Source organism: Paramisgurnus dabryanus, chromosome 18 (assembly GCF_030506205.2).
Source record: "Paramisgurnus dabryanus chromosome 18, PD_genome_1.1, whole genome shotgun sequence".
In the NCBI taxonomy this organism is placed as follows: domain Eukaryota; kingdom Metazoa; phylum Chordata; class Actinopteri; order Cypriniformes; family Cobitidae; genus Paramisgurnus; species Paramisgurnus dabryanus.
This window is the reverse complement of record NC_133354.1, coordinates 13341837-13349387: the sequence shown is the minus strand read 5'-3', so window position 1 is coordinate 13349387 and position 7551 is coordinate 13341837. Positions and strand designations below refer to the sequence as shown.

Here is a 7551-nt window from a genome sequence, read left to right as displayed (position 1 = left end):
TCTCTCTCTTTCTCTCTCTCTCTCTCCTCTCTCTCTCTCTCTCTCTCTCTCTCTCTCTCTCTCTCTCTCTCTCTCTCTCTCTCTCTCTCTCTCCTCTCTCTCTCTCTGTCTGGACTGCAGCATCTCTAGCCGATCTTCCAGGTCCTGTGAAAGGCTACACTGGGCTTTAATAACAGTCCAGCAACTTAAATTGCTTGAACAGAAATGTTTGTTCTCCCCTAACAGGATTGTAAATTATTAATCGGATCTGAAGCCGATTTTATAACCTGATTGTTGAGGTGGGATTCTCCACGAGCAGTGCTCTGGCACACCATTTACTGTGATGTATGTGTCTGCACATCTTTATATCCAATTTAATGTGATTCGGATAGATTTCAAAGCGACATCATAAAAAGCATAGAAGTGACCCCGGCAGAGCCTCCAATGTAGACTCCATACGATATAGGCGGCCGTGTCTCGGTATTTTGATTTGATTTCCCCCGATTTCTGTTTTTACCCAGATCTGATCTATACAAATGTAATGCCAGTACACTCAGTAAATATGAATAAATGGCTAAATTAGATCATTTTCCAGGAGAATGTAGTTCAAGCTGGACATCATTTTAAATCACAGTTTGCCTGGAACTGAGTGGTTTACCTAATCAGAAGAGTAAATGACCTCAGGCTGTGCCGTGGACCTACCATTAGTTAGAGGGAAATGTTTTTTAAATACATTGTTCTACAATCCTTTCTGTGATTCGAATGGACCTCCTACACTAATGCATGCGATGATCTTGAGGTACAATACGTCTCTTAGGGGAAAATCAATAGAGGAATACTGGACTCTCTCTTTTCTCTAAAAGCTCGGCACCTTGGGGAGAGTTTTAGTGCTCGAATATTCCCAAAAGCAGCCCTATTAAATTTAGTCAGGTTTTATGATAATGACTTGATAAATGTTACCGAGACCTAGCTGAAATAGCACCTGCTAATCTATAACTCTATTCATTACATTTAATTGAACGATTTACTATGTTTAAGCAATAAAAACCCTAGGACATTGGTTCTCAAACCTCGGCGTGTAACCACCTCCGTGTAGGATCCATCCCCCCCAAAAAATCATTACAGGTGTAAAAATATAATAAATCTAAAATAAATCTTTGGTGTCTCCAGAGTACGTATGTGAATTTTTAACTCAAATACCCCATAGATAATTTATTATAACATTTTAAAATTGACACTTTTGTAGCAAAAATGTGCCGTTTTTGGGGTGTGTCCTTTAAAATGCAAATGAGCTGATCTGTGCACTAAATGGCAGTGTCGTGGTTGGATAATGCAGATTAAGGGGCGGTATTATCCCATTCTGACATCACGTGGGGAGCCAAATTTCAATTTCCTATTTTTTCACATGCTTGCAGAGAATGGTTTACCAAAACTAAGTTACTGGGTTAAGCTTTTCACATTTTCTAGGTTGATAGAAGCACATTATAGCATTTAAACATGGAAAAGTAAGATTTTCATGATATGTCCCCTTAAAGTTTGATTTACAGAATTTATGATTAATTAATAATGGGTTGGTTACCCGACCAGGTCTTATCTTAGTCCCAGATTAAAATGCATGTTTGAGCTGCCTTCATTTAAAAACACCTAGCACTGACATATCTTATACATCAATGCACATCTTTTGTCTCAAGACGCACATCACTATTGTTTTTTCTTTGTAAGGTTTAAAAACTTCTAAAATTTCCTAATATAACTAAGGCTTAGTCCTGGATTATGTCTCATGTAGATGCATATAAATAGCACGAAATGTAAAAATCGTGCATAAACACATACGCCAAATTTCACTTTGGTGTGGATATGATATTACACCACTCCTTCCCATTACCTTAAACGGCGCATATTTTTTTGTCGTTTTATTTATTGTTTTCTCAATTCTTTTTTGTTTTAGCTTGGGTTTAGGGTTAGATTTCAGATGTGCTAAAGGAGGTTATTTAATATACAAGTTTCTTCATGTTTTTGTCTATATTTAAGCCATGTTCGCTTGGAGCTGGGGTTAGAATTGGAGTTTGGGTTAGGATGTCATTTTTATATAACAAAAAGTTGTTCTAACCCTAAACCCAAGCGAAAATGATAGAAAAATAGAAAAAAATTGAGAAACCAATAAATAAAACGACAAAAAAGATGCGCCGTTTAAGTGTATGGGAAGGACTGGCATATCATAAGCACGCCAAAGTGGAATCTGGCTTATGTATTGCACGATTTTTACACTTCGTGCTATTTATACGCAACTCCGTGAGTTCAATATGTCATAGGATTTTGGCCCCCTGTCACCATCTGGCTAATCCTGAGGTGTAGATTTATAAATGTTAGTGTCAATAGCGTTTATGCATTTATATGTTTGCATTTTAAATTCTTTATGTGAAGAGATTAAGCTCCACAACTAACACTTCTGTGTTGGTTTACAGAGAGACCGAAAGAAATGGATTACCAGGAATGTACACGGTCCAGATGAAAAGGGCGAGAGGAAAATTAATACAAAGGAAGTGGTGCTCAGCTTTTGTCATGGTGCTAAAACATCTCCGGGACCAAATAATGTGCATGATGCTGTAACACAGTACACTTTAAATCCAAAACATATCAGAGTCTCAGATCAAACTACTGTGGGTTTGTAAATACAATGTTTCAGTTTCAGAATGTAAAATATTTGATTTAAATGTTAAAATAAGATGGATTAGCTAGGAAAGCAACATGTTCTTTCAACAGGTGGGTTTTGGTACAGTTAATCCGTCCACTAGTTTTCAAAATGCATGTAATGTTTCCTTGAGAGTATCTACTGTATATTGGCAGGGCGTAAGAGGAGAAATGATGGCGGCAAACTCATTTGCTATTCTATCTGATTAACATACCTTAATGAAACTGGCTATAATTAGACCACATTGATTTTTTTCCCCTTTTTGATTGAGCTAAAATGGAGTGGGAACTTCTTTGAGTTGAGTGTAGATTGATCTGCGGTGAGATTCAAGACTGTTAACGTTGAAAAATAATTATGTTCTTATATAATCAGCTGAAATGTACAGCATCTTTGGGCAAAATGTATATGTTTATCAACATGCAAACAACACTGTGTTAAGTACAAAAAAGACTCAAAGGCCAGCAAAAAAGAAGCTAAGGCAAAACGTGACCCTGTCTGTGAAATCCAGGCTAAAGTGTCATAATCTAATTTTGAGATTAGGAGGATCAAAGTTTGATTTGAATTATTGATTTCACATTGATTTCAATCTTTACTCAGTCAATATTAAAGACATCAAGATTATATTCTCACAGAATGTTCTTTAACAGCACAAAAAAATCATTTCAGCTGCAGGTTTTCACAAATTAAAGAGCAGGATTTTACCGTATTGCAAGTGGGTAAGGCTCAAGAATTCATAAAGGATAAGTTTAATAGCTTAAGAAGAAATAGGGCAATGGTAAATAATTCAAGATCATATATTGTTGCTTTTCGTGTGCGTGTTTGTTTCTCTTTTTATGGACCCGGTGGCAGAATTTCACCTTGAATCCGGTTCACCGTTCCAGGCGTTTTCCCCTTACTGTGATTGCTTTTGTTTTTTGGGTCAGATCTCATCTTTCCCCGCAACTTTTCCAATTTTTCAGGACTTGTTATATGAAGACAAAAGCTACGGTCAGACGGCGGAGCAGGGAAGCGGCTCGGCCGGATTGTACACGGAGCCGTGTAAGAAACGGCAACAAAGCAACATATCCGTAGTGGCACGTTTTTATGCTTTATGAGCCACAGTTATTATCACACCTCCGTGAAACACACTGTGCAAGTTCATCAAATGAATAATGAAATAATGGTTGTGGTCCATTAATAGAAAATGATCTTGCCTCATGATTAATTGCATTAAACTTATGAAAGTGTGTTTTTTGTACAAATCAAGGGGAGGAAATGATGGATGATGAAGACGCATGATGAATGAAGAAAGGCTGTGAACTAAATTGAAAGTGTACTCATCCGTTTTCACCTCAAAACTAATGATGAATTGACCGTGTCAGATTGAACAATACACACTGAGCTTTAAACATAATCCCCATTTGAAAGCAAGCAGGGCAGGGCCACAGCAGGTACTTCTGCCCTGGGCGCATTTCCAATCAAAGTTATTCTGAAGAGCATGCAAAGTGAGATGTTTTTCAATTTTCTGTTTATTGATGTCATTGCTCTTCGGTTCATTAGAAAGAAATCCTATATAAAACCTATATATAATAAGTTTATCAGTTCAACACTCAGGTTATGTGTTTTTTAATAATATTAATACAGTTTGGTTTTAAACTTTCACACAGTGGCAGCTCGTGACTGCTCTTCCGAGAGGCGCAAATTTGAAATATGTGTCATGTGTGTTGCTCGGGTTAAAATATGTGTTTGTTGCATCATGTGCATCACATGTTTTGTCAAAATAAGTGCCTGCTGCACACGCGTCACAACCGTTTAGAATAAAAGAGACGTTCACAAAATACATGCAAGACACCAACTTAACACTAAACTCTGATTTTGCATGAGATTATGCGAGTATCTGGCAACCGCAAGCATTTATTTTATCATAAACCCTTTAGACGCATCTGCAGCAGGCACTTATTTTGACAAGACACGTGATGCACATAAGTTCACTCGACGTGCCAAACATATATTTTGAAATGACAAACCACACACATGACGGGCTACATACATGTTGTGCCGAATTTTGCATTGTGCGCCCTCGAAAAAGAAGTCATTGGCCGCCATTGCTGGTTTTTCATGCTTTTGTGCTCTGACTACATTTTTTTATCTTTTTGTTGCATTACAAAGAAACACAAGACAAGGCAAAGAAATAAATGAACAGACCATTTTTTTTCTTTTTGCAAAATTTGACTAATTGACAAACTGCCAAAGTTACAGATGATCAAATCCATATTAAGTCGGCATCTGGCCGAGCTCCAAGCAACATTGTGTGTTGCGAATAATATTGCCATCTGTGAGGTGATGACAGTTGGGAATTAAGAAATTACTTGTTTAGAAAAGACGTAGAGCCTGCAAAAAGTTCCTCTTCTGACCGTCATGCGACCAATCCAATGTCATTCTCAAAGTTTGAACAACTATGCAATATGTTTACAATAGCTGTCATTAAAATCGAGCTGAAAACTTTCAAAGTATGGGAAAGCTCTTCTTCTGTACTATGAATCGGTGCTCCTGTAGAGCATTAGAAGTTGAAAATTTTATGAGTTTCAACCCAAGGAATACACATGCTGATAAAAATGTATACCTTGAAATACGCTGTAAGTCGCTTTGGATAAAAGCATCTGCCAAATGCATGAATGTATATTTAAATAATCTGAAAATGTATTCTGTTCAACAACTACTGTATGTAAGTTCACCAAAATGATTTTATTTACATTACACTAATGCAATGATTTGCTTTATCAAATCACATTCAAACACAAACGTTATATATTATACCAGTCACAGTATGTACTTCCAGTAGGAACACCAGAAGAGCTGCAGTGATATTGAAATGCACCGCTTCAATTTCATTTGTTTCAAAAAGAGATAAAAGCAAACAGAGACGGAGACAATATCAGTCCAGTGAAGCTGCACACTTCAAGTTCACACAGAAATGAATATTCTCTTTAATTTGTCGAGCTGCGATGGGTTTGGAGCCCCCAAGACAATGTTGATGGATGATGTTTTAATGCTGCTGAATGTTATTTTTACCGAACAGGGAAAACGATGAATTTTTACTTCATTGGCAATGATCGTGCCCTATGCATAAAAGTGTGGCAGGCGCGCGTTGCCCATGAATAACCGCCTCTCGGAGCAGATGTTACTTTGCTGAAACCAATTCTTCAGATAAGATTTGCGGAAGATTAATTGTGTACAGCTGTTTCATGGCCCGGTGCAATCTTAATACATTTATGATAAGTTTAAAAGCTCACTAGACGCAGCAGACGCTCCCGAGTGAGACTGCACGGAGAAAGGCGAGCTTTATTCTCACATCTGGATTCATATCCTCCATCACATTCATTATTGCCTTTGTGCCAGCCGACGAGCGGAGTGCGGCTTATTATTGTGCAAAGTGCAACAGCGCTCAAGTCTTCTACACAATTCCTTTATCGTCTCTTTTTTTCTTCAAGCCCTATATTTTCTTTCTCTCTCTCTCTTTTTTGTGGGGGCAAATTATTCAAATCTGTGCAAATGAGTTGTTTCCATTTCTCGCCCCTCTGGGTGGAAATTGAAAGTGACCCGGGTTGACCCTCCTCCATTAATCGCAGCAAATTGCGGCAAGTGCACAATCCGGATCGCAGTAATGTAACAGCGGCCCCCAATGACTCATTAATGAGGGAGATATGACCCATCTGGAATCTCTCACTTGCACTACTTAAGAACAATCGTGGTGTTACGACCCAAACCAGGGGTCTTATAAAGTAGCTTTACATATTTCCAAGGACGAATAATGGCTGTGCTTGGCCTGGTCACACAGTATGCCAAATGTTCAACGTATGAAGCCAGTTACTCAATCAGTTGCTGAGGCAGAAAGAAAGCAGCGGCAAACATGTCACCTGACAAACATGGCAGATGACACAGATGATTTTTTATCAACTTACATAATAAAGGTTGAAAAACAATCGCTTTTTATAATAATGTCTTTTATTTACATTTTAAGTGCTGCCCAATTACAGTATAACACTGTCACATCATTTAACTTAAATTAATAACTATTTTCGATTAACAATAACGTCTCAATCATTAACAATAGTTAATGCAGTTCATATTTTCATGCATACCTATATTTGATATTTTTACAGATTTATTCATATTTGTTTATGTTAATACCAATTCAGTGTCCCAAAGTGATGTCTGGGAAGGAAAATGTATATTAGGGAATAGATTTTATTCGGTTATGCAACAATAAAACCATAGAAAACAAAAAGCTCCCAGGTTATAAAGCTAAAAGCTTGATGTTGGTTGATCCTGTTTTGTGGTAATATTTTGTAGTCATTGTCCTGGACTATGTCTTTATACATTTTGCATGTGTTGTCGTGCAATTTTTTGATTGCAATTAAATTAATCTCAAATCTGAGCTTTAGTTTAGTAAAACAAATGGAACCGTATTGTAAAGTGTTGCCTGTTTTTCTAATGGTTTATTTGAAAGCACTGGTAATTGGACAGCATGGCACTTTTATACTAGAACACATAACATTAAATCATTTCAAGCCACAATATGTAAGCTTTTTCAGTAACACTTTACTTGAAGGGGTGTTCATAAGTTTGACATGACACCTTCATAATCATGACATGACACGTGCCATGAACATAAAGGAGATTTTATGCACATTTATGACAAGTGTCATTAAGTGTCATTTGTTCAATTGTGTCATTTTTAATGCAAAGATGACATTGTTTGAGATGTCTTTGTTATGACAACTTGACATTAACCAATACATCATAGCTTGTCATGACAACTTAACTGACCACTTTTTACCAGTGATACAAATTGAATTTGTCATTAAAATATCATTAAGTGTTAATACTCTGTTATTAGT

At 37.0% G+C, this 7551-nt stretch overlaps 1 protein-coding gene across 1 annotated transcript in view; it reads left to right on the top strand.

Annotated features, from left to right (window-relative positions):
* gpat3 (glycerol-3-phosphate acyltransferase 3) overlaps positions 1-3231 on the top strand; it is a 16914-nt gene extending 13683 nt beyond the window's left edge. The window contains exon 14 of the mRNA XM_073812562.1: positions 2445-3231. The gene's annotated coding sequence lies outside the window, so the exon portion shown is untranslated. The remainder of the gene's footprint in view (positions 1-2444) is intronic.
* Positions 3232-7551: the final 4320 nt, after the last annotated feature.